At 35.0% G+C, this 14,637-nt stretch overlaps 1 protein-coding gene across 1 annotated transcript in view; it reads right to left on the bottom strand.

Annotated features, from left to right (window-relative positions):
* Positions 1-6,910: 6,910 nt before the first annotated feature.
* LOC118548991 (uncharacterized) overlaps positions 6,911-14,637 on the bottom strand; it is a 376,392-nt gene continuing 368,665 nt past the window's right edge. The window contains exon 8 of the mRNA XM_078059356.1: positions 6,911-7,577. The gene's annotated coding sequence lies outside the window, so the exon portion shown is untranslated. The remainder of the gene's footprint in view (positions 7,578-14,637) is intronic.

Below are 14,637 nucleotides of genomic sequence, written 5' to 3'. Positions count from 1 at the left end.
AAGTGCAATATTTGAAATGCTGAGAGAATAAAACCACCAAACTAGAATTCTATACTCTGTGAAATTATCCTTCAAAGGTGAAGGAGACAAAAAGACTTTCTCAAACAAACAAAAATTGGGGGAATTTATTGCCAATTGACCTGTCTTGCAATAAATGTTAAAAGAAGTTCTTCAGAGAGAAGGAAAATAATATATGTCAGACAGATATACATAAAGGAAGAGCATTGAAAAGCAATAGGTGAAAAGTAGAATGAAAACTTTCATTTTACTTAATTGATGTGACAGAAAACAGTTTGTTCAAAAAATAATGGCAACAGTGTATTTGATTATTATGCTAAGTGAAACAAGTCAGTCAGATAAAGACAAATACCATATGATTTCACTCATATGCGGAATTTAAGAAACAAAACAAGCAAGCAAAGGGAACAAAAAAGAGAGAGAACGAAAACCAAGAAACAGACTCTTAACTAAAGAGAACAAAATGATGGTTATGGGGGGAGGTGGGCAGGGGGATGGGTGAAATAGGTGATAGAGATTAAACAGTGTGCTTCTGATGAGCACTGGGTGTTGTATGAAGTGTTGAATCACTATATTTTACACCTGAAACTAATATTACACTGTAAATTAGAATTTATGTATGTATGTATTTATTTTGTATTTTAATAATTTATTGTTTATAACACTATACCACATGTTTATTTGTATTTCTGTTTTATTCTTTGTGAAGAAAAAATGAGGAAGACAAACTGTAGGTGAAAAGAATGTTACAGAACAGTCTTGGAACACCCTGTAGAATATTAAAAAGGAGTAGCTTTGAACATTGAGGATACTGCTATATCCAGGGAATACTTAGGTTGAATTACCAGACAACCTCAGCAATTCAGTTTGTTAACTAGAATTTAAATAAAAACTTAAAAAAAACCCCACAAAATTATAATGGCAACAATGTATTTGATTAAGTATGCTTATGTTTTATATATATTACTTATAAGCATATATGTTTAAGTATTTTATCCATATATAATACATAAGCATACCTAACCAAATACATTGTTGCTATATTTTGTTATTGTTCATAATATATACACTTAGGTATTTATATATAGGTAAAATGAATAAAAACAGTGATATAAGGAATAGAAAGTGGAATTTAGAATTATTTTGATATTATAAAGTACTCATGCTACTCATGCAATGGTAAACTGTTACTTGAAAGTGGACTATGTTTAGTTGTAAATGTAAATGGCAAATTCTAGAGTAACCACTAAAAAAAGTAAGAAAAGTTTAACTGATAGGCTAAGAAAGGAAAGAAAATGGAATCATAAAATCTTGGTCATAAGCACAAAAGACAGAAAAAGAATAGAAGACAAAAATAGGGACAAAGAACAAGGATAATACATAGAAACCAGTAACAGAATGGTCTATATGAATCCAACTATATCACTAATCACTTTGAACGTCAATGGTCTAAATGTACTAATGAAAAAATTCAGTAGTGGGGCACCTGGTTGGCACAGTTGGTTAAGTGTCTGACTCTTGGTCTTGGCTCAGGTCATGATCTCAGGGTCATGAGATCGAGCCCTGAGACAGGTTCTGTGCTCAGCAGAGTCTGCTTGGGTTTCTCTCTCCCTCTCCTTCTGCCCCTCCACCACTGGGCTCTCTCTCTTTCTCTCTTAAATAAACAAATAGATCTTTAAAAAAAAGAGATTATGAGAGAAGATGAAAATGCAAGACCCAACTATATACTGTCTAAAAGAAACGCACTTTAGATATAAAGACACATATTAATTAAATGTAAATGGATGGCTGGGGTGGTAAGGGGGATGGGCAAAATGGGTGAAAGGAAGTGGGAGATACAAGCTTCCAGTTATAGAATGAATAAATCATGGGAATAAAAGGCACAACATAGGGAATACAGTCAATGGTATTGTAATAGCCTTGTATGGTGACAGATAATGACTACACTTGTGGTGAGCAGAGCATAATGTACACACTTGTTGAATCACTATGTCATATACCTGAAGCCAATGTGACAATGTCAGCTACACTTCAATTAAAAAAAAAAGAAGAAAAAATGCCGAGGTAGCTAAATCAATTTCAGGTACAGCAGACTTCAAACAAGGAAAAGTTATCAGGGATAGAGAAGGACATTGCAAGACAAAGGGGTCAATCCTCCAAGAAGATAAAACTCAACTTGTATGTGCCTAACAACAGAGCATAAAATACATGAAGCAAAAACTGATAGAACTCCAAGGAGAAATAGATGAATTCATTATCATAGTTGGAGACTTCAACATACCTTATTAGAAAGGGACAGATCCAGCAGTCAGAAAATCAACAAGGACATAGTTGAACTCAACACCATTAATCAGCTGTATATAATGGACATCTATAGACGACTTCATCTAACACCACCAAAAACCACATTTTTATCAGGATCACATGGGAATATTCACCAAGACAGACCACAGTCTGGGCCATAAAACAAATCTTAACAATTTAAGAGAATAGAAATCATACAATGCCTGCTCTCAGACCACAATGGAATTAAACTAGAAATGAATAACAGAAAGATAAATGGAAAATCCCCAAATATACGGAAATTAAACAACACACTTTTAAACAGCACATGGGTCATAGAAGAAATTTCAGGAGACACTGAAAAATATTCTGAACTCAATGTAAACAAAAGCACAACTTGTCAAAATTTGTGGGATGCCATAAAAGAAATTCTTTTTTTTTTTTTTTAAAGATTTTATTTATTTTTTGACAGAGAGAGAGACAGCGAGAGAGGGAACACAAGCAGGGGGAGTGGGAGAGGGAGAAGCAGGCTTCCCGCTGAGCAAGGAGCCCGATGTGGGGCTCGATCCCAGGACCCTGGAATCATGACCTGAGCCGAAGGCAGACGCTTAACGACTGAGCCACCCAGGCACCCCCATAAAAGAAATTCTTAAAGGGAAATTTAAAGCATGGAATACATATATTAGAAAAGAAAATTTCTTATTAAACCAAGCATACTTTTACAATACGGTATAGTAATCATGCTCTTTGGTATTTACCCAAAGGAACTGGAAATTATATCCACACAAAAACCTGCACATGGATATTTATAGTAGCTTTATTCATAATTGCCAAAACTTGGAAGAAACCAAGATGTCTTTATTTTCAGTGCTAAAAAGAAATGAGTTATCAAGACATGAAAAGACAAGGAAGAAACTTAAGTGCATATTACTAAATGAGAGAATCCAATATGAAAAGACTACATATTGTGTAATTCTAACTATATGACATTTTGGAAAAGGAAAAACTATGGAGATGGTAAGATCAGTGGTTGCAAAGGGATTGGGGTGGGAACAGACAGGGAGGGATGAATAGGCAGAGCATGAAGGACTTTTAGGCCAGTTAAAATACTCTCTCTGATACTATAATGATGGATACATGTTATGTATTTGTCTCAACCCACAGAATGTACAATACCAAGACTACTCCTTAAGGTAAACTATGGATTTTGGATGATAATGATGTGTTAATGTATGTTCATCAATTTTAACAAGCGTACCACTTTAGTGGGGATGTTGATAATGGGGGAGGCTATGCATGTGTGGAGGCAGGCAGTAAATGGGAAATCTCTATACCTTCCCCTTGATTTTGCTGTGAACTTAAAATTGCTCTAGGAAAATAAAGTTAAATAAAAAGTTAAAAAGAAAAATACTTATTAAGGAAAAAAGAAACACAAATGCTAGTATATTTGATGAGAGCTCTCTACCCTCCTCTCTTGTTCTCACCTGGAGACTTGACGTACTAATTATTTCTTAATTCCTTCATTTATTTGATGTTATTTTGTTTGGATTAGTCTTTCTACCTGCAAATCATAGCTCAATAAACTTATCACTATTTTATTTATAATTGTTTCATTACTAAATCTTCAATACACGAGAAAGTTTATTTTTTTCTGAGAAATTAATTATCACTTGCACTTTGTTCATTTCATTCTCTTCTATCCTTAGAATTATCAGACGGGTGTGGGTGAGGCAGGAAACTAGCTCATAAAGCATAACCTTAAGCCTTTAGGAACATATCCTAACTAAAATGCTGCTAAATTAAAAATAATTATATTTTTAATTTTTTAGAGGTGGTTCTGCTTATTGTCAAGATTGAATATGCAAGATCCACCCTATATGGATTTAATTAGAAACCCTGAAATGAATACATAGGGCAACTATTTGAGGACTCTGGAGAGTAGTGCCAGGTGGTGGATTGGGGAAGGAAAGCAGAAAGTAATGTACCATGGAACCAGTAGTGAATTTGGTCATTCCTTTTTCCCCGGGTATCTCCTGATCTACACTTAAAAGAGTCCTGAAACCAAGAACTGTGTATTACATGCAGACAGAGAGTTTCAAGAGAAAATTTCTATTTCTAGTCCATCCAAAGAGTAGGGAAGGAGCACCCTGTGAGATAGTTTTGTTTTGTTTTGTTTTGTTTTTAATTCCTTCTGGCTGACTTTCAAGCAAGCTGATGGTGGCAGGGCCATTTTTTTCCTTTGACCAGAACTGTGGTCTCGAGAGCAGGGGGAGGATGCCCATTGATTTATTTTCACTATCTACCCTCTCATCACTTGGCTCTGGAGGAAGACACTTTCAAGAATGTTTGGCTGAGTAGGGAAACTAAAGTCACAGTTTTTTATAAAAAGGACCACTAAGAGGGACCTCTGAGAATCACAAACAGCTGGGAGTGTACAGAGAGGAGGGAGCTCAAGAAAGCATACCCTGAAGTTGTGTATTAGCTTTTTCTCTTACTCTCTAGCTACACATGCATGGGTCTGACCGTAGAAAGCATACCAAAGTCTTCAAGAACTGAACTCTGGGTTTAGACTACCGCTCATGTCCCATATTGGCTATTAGGTAGCATTTTGAAACTGGAGTGACATTGAAACTACAGCCCATGGAAAGCAGGTAGGAGTTCAATGCTTCAACCTAACAAATGTTACCAAACATTTGAAGAAGAAATTATACTATTTTATATAATCTCCTCCAGAAAATAGAAGAGGGAGCATTTTCTGATTCATTTCATGAAGATAGCTTTACTCCAAACTAGAGAAAGTACAAGAAAATCAAACTTCTGATTCATATTTCTTGTGAACATAAACACAAAATCTTCAACAAAATATAAACAATTGAATTAAGCAATATATACTAAGTCTAATCACCACAATCAAGTGGGCTTAATACTAGGAATGCAAGGTGATTTCAATATTCATAAAATAAACAATGTAATTCATCATATTAACAAACTAAGAAAAGCTACAAGATCATATTGTTGCAGAAAAATCATTTGAAAAAATTCAACAACCATTCATTATAAAAAAAAAAAAAACTTTTTAGCAAACTAGGAAGAGGGAGCTTCTTCCTGATAAATGGAATCTACAAAACATCCACAGCTAACATCTTATATAACAATGAAAGAATACTTTCCTCCTAAGTTTGGAGAAAAGGCAAAAATGTTCACCCTGACCATTTACAATCAATATAGTACTAGAAGTCCTAGTCAGTGCAATAATATGCAAGGAAAAGAATTAAAAGGTATACAAAATAGAAAGGAAGAAATAAAATGGACCCTATTTAAAATACCATGATTGACATAGAAAATCCCTAGATATTTATCCAAAAAAGCAAATAAGTAATATTTGAGTTTACTATGTTATAAGGCTATAAGGCTAACACAAAGAAATTCAATCCTTGGAATTTTTATACACTAGTAATGAAAATTGAAAAAAAAATTCTTAATTTTCCAAATTGATTTATAGTTTAATTCAAATCTGATCAAAATCCTAGCATAATATTTTTGAAACTATAGGCAAGCTGATTCTAAAATCTATATGGTAAGAACAGTAAATAAAATAGAAAAAAATAGAAAAAGGAAAAAAATAGTTGCCCAAATGACACTACCCCATTTTAATATTTAATGTATCACTAATAGTAATCAGACTATGTGGTATTAAAGGGGTATACTCCACATCAATGGAAAATAAGAGTCCAGAAATAGACCCACACAAATACGGACAGTTGATTAAAAAAAATTTTAATGAACATTTTATTTTAGAACAGATTCTGATTTACAGAAAAGTTGTAAAGATAACAGAGCCTTCCCATATACCCACATCCAGTTTCTCTTACAATTAACACTTTACATTAGTATGGTACATTTGTCACAATTAATGAACCAATAATGACATATTATTATTATTAACTAAAGTCCACACTTTATTCAGATTTTCTTAGTTTTTACCTAACCTCCTTTTTCTGTTTTGGGATTTCATTCAGGATAGTCATCGTGTCCCCTTAGTCTCCTCTTGATTGTGGCAGTATTTTACACTTTCCTCGTTTTTAATGACCTTCACAGTTTTGAGGAGTACTACTCAGCTATTTTCTGGAATATTCCTCAGTTGGGACTTTTTTTTATTTGGGATTTTTCTGATGTGTTTCTCATGATTAGACCAGAGTTATGGATTTTTGTGAAGACTACAGGGGCAAAGTACCATTCTTATCACATCTTTTTAAGGGTACATACTATCAATACAATTTCCCACTCTTGATACTGACTTTCATCACCTGGCTGAGGTAGTGTTTCTCAAGATTCTCTACCGTAAAGGTACTTCTCTCTCTCACCCCAGCCTCTTCCTCCTGTTTTCCATTTGTTCTCTCTCTCTTTTTTAAAGATTTTATTTGTTTGAGAAAGAGAGAGAGTGCACACAAGCAGGGGGAAGGGCAGAGGGAGAGGGAGAAGCAGGCTCCCCACTGAGCAGGGAGCCTGACACAGGGCTCGATCCCAGGACCCTAAGATCATGACCTGAGCCTGACCTGAGCTGAAGGCAGACGCTTAACTGACTGAGCCACTCAGGCGCCCTCCAACTGTTCTCTTAAGAAGGAAGTCATTACATGCAGTTCAGATTTAAAGAGTGGGGAGTTACACTACACTTCTTTGTTTTTTATTTCTATTTTTTTAAGTTTTTGTTTAAATTCCAGTTAGTTAACATACAGTGCAGTATTAGTTTCAGGTGTACAATATAGTGATTCAACATATCCATACAATACCAGTGCTCATCACAAATGCACTCCTTAATCCCTCACCTATTTAACTCATCCCCCGACTCACCTCCCCTCCAGTAACCACCACATTTTTCTCTATAATTAAGAGTTTGAGAGTTTGCCCCCCTCTCTCTCTTTTTTGTCCCTTTGTTTGTTTTGGTTCTGAATTTCCACATGTGAGTGAAATCATATGGTATTTGTCTTTCTCTGACTTATTTCATTTAGCATAATACTCTCTAGTTCCATCCATGTTGTTGCAAATGGCAAGATTTCATTCCTTTTTATGGCTGAGTAATATTCCTGTGTGTGTGTGTGTGTGTGTGTGTGTGTGTGTGTGTGTGTGTGTATACATACCACATCGTCTTTATCCATTCATCCATTGATAGACTCTGGGACTGTTTCCATATTTTGACTATTGTAAACAATGCTCCTAGAGACATCTTGGTGCATGTATCCCTTTGAATTAATATTTCTGGAAGCGCTCTCTGTAAACTGAGAATTTACATCAGTTATTTGGAATTCTTCTGCAGAGGAAATTTGTTTATTCTTCTCCATATATTTACTTACTCAATCATTAATTATATCAATATGGCCTTATGGAGATTTATTTAATACTTTGGTTTGTAATTCTATATTCCTTTTATCATTTTGTTGTTAAAATTATTTCAGCTTTGGCTATTGGGGGAATCTTTCATTTCCTTTTATTTACTACAGCATGGTATTAGAAACTAGGACCTGGGGGCCAGGTCTGCTCATTACTCCTGGGTTGCTGTTGCATTTATGCCTTCTCAGCTGACAGATCAAGAAATGCATATATACTAACCCATGTATATGCATGAATCTACAAATATTTATGTCTGTACTATATTAGGGTAAACATGGGTCCTGATTCATGTTTCCAACTCTAACCTATCATCATGAGATAATTCTAACTCTTTCTCTTGTTTTTCTATACCCTCCTCTCCAACAGTGAGAAACCTGGCTCACTCTCCATTTACTTGTTTAATTTCTGCATAGATATATAGTATATATAGTATTTGCAGAATTGTTAACTTGTATTCCTATGGGAAACAACTTTATCAGCTAGAGTACGTGCTTATGTGCAGCTTCCTTTGTATGTAGTGTTACAGGCTCTTCACACTTCCAAAGTCACTTAGGTCAGCACTTTTACCTCCACTCCCTTCAGTGAAGTTGTTTCATTCATTTGTAATACTTGGATTGCTTTGTCACATTCTGCATTCTATCCTAGGACCCCTGTGAACTCCTAAATGATTTTTTAAATAAATCTGCATAGATTAAGATTCTCTATTTCTGCTGTAAACTTCTTTGAGTTTGACAAATACATAGTTTCATATATCCACCATTATGGTATCACATAAAATAGTTACACTGCTCAAAAAATACACGTGCTTCACTTATTCAACCCTTCCCCTACCCCTAGCCTCCGATATTTTTGCCATCTCTTTACTTTTGCCTTTTTTTTTTGAGGGCCATATAACTAGAATTATATAATATATAGCCTGGTTTCTTTCATTTAGCAACATACATTTAATATTCACCCATGCCTTTTCATGGCTTGATAGCTCATTCCTTTTTGTTGCTGAATAGCATCCCACTGTATGGATACACCACAGTTTGTTTATCCTTTCATCCTTTGAAGGACATCTTGGTTGTTTCCATTTTTGTCAGTTGTCAGTTACGCATAATGCTGTTACAACATTTCAAATCAGTTGGGTAAATACCTACGAGTACAGTTGTGGGGTTGTATCATAAGACTATTTTTAACTTTGCAAGAAATATCCAAACTGTCTTCCAAAATAGGTGTACCAATTTACATTCCTATCAGCAGTGAGTAAGAGTCCTTGTTGCTCTGCATCTTCACCAGCAGTTAGTACTGTTGGGTTTTTGTCCTGCTTTTTTTTTTTTTAACCATTCTAATAGTTATGTAGTGGTATCTCATGTTTTAATTGGTATTTCCCTAATGAAAAATGATGTTGAGCATCATATTGTATTGAGATATAAGTGACATGTAATATTGTATTGGATTTAGATGTACAACTTAATGATTTGATATTTACATATATTGCAAAATGATTACCACAGTAAGTCTAGTTAACATCTATTACCATGCATAGAATTTTTTCCTTTTGTGATGAGAACTTTTAAGATTTATTCTCTTAGCAACTTTCAAATATATAACACAGTATTGTTCACTGTAGTTATCATGGTGGTCAAAAGGTACAAACTTCCAGTTATAAGATAAACAAGTTGAACATCTTTTTATATGCTTAGCTGTCATCTGTATATATCTTTGGAGAGGGGTCTGTTTAGATCTTTTGTCCAGTTTGTTAATTGAGAGGTTTTATTTCCTTGTTGTTGAGTTTTAAGGTTTTTGGGTTTTGTTGTTTGGTTTTTCGATGTAGATATAAATCCTTGATTACATACATGTTTTGCAAATATTTTCTTCCAGTCTATGTGTTTTATTTTCATTCTCTTAAGTGTTTGTAAAAAAGTAACATTTTTTTAGTGTTAATAAAATCCAACTTTTTTTCTTTCATGATCATGTTTTTGGTAATATATCTGAAATCTCATCACCAAATTGAAGCTCAAATATTCTCCTCTGTTTCCTTCTATAGGTATTATAATTTTGTATTTGATGTTTCCATGATCCATTTTAAGTCAGTTTTGTGTAAGGTCTAAGGTCTGTGTCTAGGTTCATGCTTTTTGCTTATGAATATCCAATTATTTCAGCACCAATTGTTGAAAAATTAATTTTTCCCCTTTGAATTGCCTTATACCTTTGCCAAAAATCAGTTGCTTCTATAGGTGTGCCAACTCTTTTGGGTTCTCTGTTATGTTCCCTTATGTTCCATCCATGTATGTATTCTTTCACTGACATCATGCTGCCTTTATTTCTGTAGCTTTGCAATATGTCATGAAATTGGGTAGCGTGAGCTTGCAAACTTTGTTCTTCTTTTTCAATACTGTATTCACTATTCTAGGTCTTTTCCCTTTCCATAAACATTTTAGTGTAAGATTGTCCATATCTACCAAATAATGTGCTGGGAATTTTATTGGGATTCCACTGATTCTAAAGATCAAGTTGGGAAGAATTGACATTTTAGTTATATTGCATTTTCAAATCTGCAAACATAAAATATCTCTCAATTTATTTAGATCTTCATTTTCTTCCTTCAGTGTTTTGTGGTTTCCACATGCAGATGCTATTCATATTTTGATATATTTAAATATGTGTTTCATTTTTGGTGCTATTGTAAATGCATTGTTTATTTAATTTTACCTTCTAATTGTTCATTGATGGTATATAGATAAGAGATTGACTTTTGTATACTGACTTTGCTATATTCACTCATTAATTATAGGAATTATTGTGCACATTCATTGGTGTTCCTATACAGACTCTCATTCCATGTGCAATTAAAAAGAGTTTTCTTTGTTCCTTTTCAATACGCATACCTTTTATTTCCTTTTCTTCCCTTATTGCATTAAGTAGGGCTTCTATTGTGAGGTTGAATAGAAGTGGTATGAAATGACATCCTTGTGTTTATCCAACTCAGGGGGAAAGCATCCAGTCTTTTACCATTAAATGCTGTTAGGCTATTATAAAATAAGCCTCTTTCAAGCCTATTTCAAAAAGGTATTATGTAGATATTTTTATTAAGTTAAAGAAATGCCTCTCTATTCTTAGTTTGCTGAAAGTTTTTATCATGAATCAGCAGCAGATATTTTGAAATGCTTTTTCCTGCATCAATTGATCTGATCATATGATTTTTCTTCAGCCTTTTGATAAGGCAGACTACAGGGGATGAATTTTGAATGTTGAGCCAGTCTTGCATATGTTTAATAAATCCCATTTGGTCATGGTGTATGATTTTTTTATATTACTGAATTCAGTTTGCTACTGTTTGGTTGAAGATTTTTATTTACATGTTCATGAGATATATCAGTCTGTAATTTTTCTATCATATGATGTCTTTATCTGGTTTTTGAAATAGGGTAATACTGGCCTCATTGAAAAAGTTAAGAAGTTTTCCCTCTACTTCTTTTTTTTCTTTTTTTCTGGAGCATAAAATTGTTTCTTGTTTTTTATTCACTCTGACAATATGTCTCTTTTAGTTGGCATATTTAGATCATCTATTTATCTACTCACTGCATTTGTTACTTTTTTTAAATTTCTATTTTCTGCCTTGTGTAGCTTTATTTTATATGAACCCTCTTTATCTTCCCTTAGTGTACCCAATTATAGTTTATAAAATAAAACTAGTGATTTCTGTAATGTTTGCAATATAAATTAACTAAGCTAGGTCTACTTTCAAATAACTATACTTCTTGTGTAGTGCAGTTTCCTTAAAATGGACTAGTCCCAATTTGCTCTTCTCACTCCTTTAGATGTTTAATCTTTTGACTTATGCTCTAATCACCCAATATATTGTTAATATTCTTATTTAAGCAAGTAGTTATCTTTTAGATCAACTAAAAATAAAAAAATTAAGCACTTTGTATTACTTTCACTTATTTCTTCTTCAATGTTCTTTCTTCCTTTATGCAAATTCAGTGTCTGTCCTATATAATTTATCTATTGCCTGAACAACTCCTTTTAACATTTCTTACCTGAGATGAGATCAAGAATCAGACGCTTAACTGACTAAGCCACCCAGGCACCCTAGAATGGGTCTATTTTTGATGAATTCTCTCAACTTTGCTGGATATAAAGTTTTAGGTTGGTGGTGTTTTCCTCCTAACATTTTAACTATTTCAGTCCACTTTCTTCTTGCTTGCATGGTTTCTGATGAGAAGACCACTGTAATTATTATCAGGTGGAATTTTATCCTATAGGTGGAACTTCATTTTTTAAATTTTCCTGCAGTTACTTTCAAGATTTTATCTTTGTCTTTGGCTCTGAACTTTGAGTATAAGTGTAATCCATAAAGAAAAAAAATATAAATTAGATTTCATAAAAATTAAAAACTTTTGCTTTGTGAAAGACACTACTGAGAGAATGACAAGACAAGCTACAAACTGGAAGAAAGTACAATTGATTCTTATTTTTCATAGTAGTTTGCTCTATAAAATACAGTAATTTGCTCTATAAAATAATATTTTGTAATTAGAATAATTAATTCTAATTAATTCAGAATTAATGAATACTGAACTACTATTCCTGGATGAAATACAGGGTTAGTTTGCTATGAGTCTCTGGTCCAACATTTTTATTGACTGATTAATATATATCCTTATTATATGTATGTTTCTGTTTAAAGACAGCTTATTTAAAATATATTATTGATTCATTGACATTGAACTCATGGCCAATAGCACTATAACTCATTATTGAATGAACTTTATCTAACATACATATTTTCTCCATAATATACATCACAACTTTCTTATGCTGAGGAACATTAGATAGCACTTTAGAATAATTCTTGGGATCTATTCTAAATGGTGAAATTACAAAAAAAAACCCCAAAACCCCAGGCAAAATGTTAAAATGTGTCACTAAATAGACCAAGAACCCCCCACATTTTTTATACACGATAGCTGATATAAGGAGGTAGTGTTGCCTTGTTCAAATTCAGCTGGGAACATGCATGTCAAGCAATTCAAATTTTTCACCATTCTGTGCATGTCTGTGAATGACCATAGCAAGATGGCATGTATTGATTTGGGAGTTACAAACAAATTTTAGCAAGTAGTCAAATGTGCAGATATAGAAACTGCAAATAATGAGGACCCATTGTATTTTCAAATCACATAACTGCCAAAGGACTTATATCCTAAATATAAAAGGAACTCTCAAACTCAATAGCAAAAAAGAAAAAGAAAAGCAATTAAAAAAGGAAGGGGGCAGGGCGCCTGGGTGGCTCAGTGGGTTGGGCAACTGCCTTCGGTTCAGGTCATGGTCCCAGAGTCCTGGGATCGAGTCCCACATCAGGCTCCCAGCTCAGCGGGGAGCCTGCTTCTCCCTCTGACCCTCTCCCCTCTCATGCTGTTTCTCTCTCTCTCTCAAATAAATAAATAAATAAAATCTTAAAAAAAAAAAAAAAAAAGGAAGGGGGCAAATACGTTCAACAGACATTTTACCAGAAGAAATACAGGAATGGCAAATAAGCACATGAAACAATACTCAACATTGTATTAGTATTAGGCAAATGCCAATTAAATGCACAGTGAGCTATTAGAACAGCTAAAACAAATAATATAAAATAAAACAAACTGACAATACCAAGTGCTAACAAGGATACAGAACAACTAAATATCTCATAGATTGCTGGTAGAAATAAAAAATGTACAGCTACTCTAGAAAACACATTGTTAGTTTCCCATAAACTTAAAAATGCAATCACAATATGTCTTAGTAATCCCATTCCTAGTTATTTATCCTAGAAATATTAAAACTGTGTTAGAGACTTCTGGGGAAGATGGCAGAGTGGGAGCTAAGCTAAGCTCACTCCATCCCATGGATACACCTAGATAACAACCACATCAGTATAAATAGTCCAGAAAACAACCCAAAGACTGGTAGAACTTAATCTCCACAGCTATGAAATGTAGAGATATAGAGAAAAGGCCACATCATGAAGGGCAGAGATGCTGTGAGGAACCAAAGTGACCTGTGAGACTGTCTGTGGGAGGGAGGGAAACCACAGGCACAGAGAAGGGAGAGGAGCAGACCCCACACTAGGCACCACAGGGACCTGTACTGGGGATGATGAATCCCCATCCTTGCCTTTGAAAGCTAGAGGGGCTTAATTTCCTGAGTTCTTATAATCAGAGGGGATTAACACCAGGAACTTTAAAAATCAGCAGGCTTGGGTTTGGGAGATCTGGAGGGCAATAGGAAACTGAGTCCTGGCCCTTAAAGCAACAGCATAACAAACTGTCCCACTGAGATACAGCACAGAAGCAGGAATTTGAAAACCTCAGGGGTATATGGGAGGGAGATTTATTTCTTAATCTCAGAGCATATGCAGGAGGGGCAGAGATCTTTGGGAGACTTCTCCAAGAACCAAAGAGCTGGCAGGTGCCATTTCCCCACCTTGCCCCCCAGCCTAGATACACAGACACCTACAGGAGCCAGCACAGTGTGAACACTCTACCTAGCTGGGTAAGAGCATGCCTTCCACCCCCAACCCCCACCACTCTTCTGTGGAACTGCCTCCTGCAACCTGCCCTTAGCAGTTCACCAAAGCTGCTCCAGGTCCCCTTCTACAAACAGACCAGTGCAAACCTTGATAACACTGCTTGTCTTGTCCCTGCATTCTCCTGTGGACCCATCCTCTCCAACCTGCCCTCTGCAGGTTTCCATCCAAAGCAGCACCACAGGCATTGAAGCATGCAAGCAGCACCAACAGGAGTCAGCACCACTCCAAAGTGATTCTTGCCCCAGAGAGAGGTGAAGATAACCGCACACACCAGTTCCACTGCAGCTTCATCAATGTGCTGGGGGCAGACATCTGGTTTGACTACAGGAACTTCCCACCAAGGAGAGCTTCTCAAGGGACAACAGAGGGAGAATTCCCTGCAGTTC

This window comes from Halichoerus grypus, chromosome 12 (assembly GCF_964656455.1).
Source record: "Halichoerus grypus chromosome 12, mHalGry1.hap1.1, whole genome shotgun sequence".
Classification (NCBI taxonomy): Eukaryota; Metazoa; Chordata; class Mammalia; order Carnivora; family Phocidae; genus Halichoerus; species Halichoerus grypus.
This window is presented reverse-complemented; position numbering and strand designations above follow the sequence as displayed.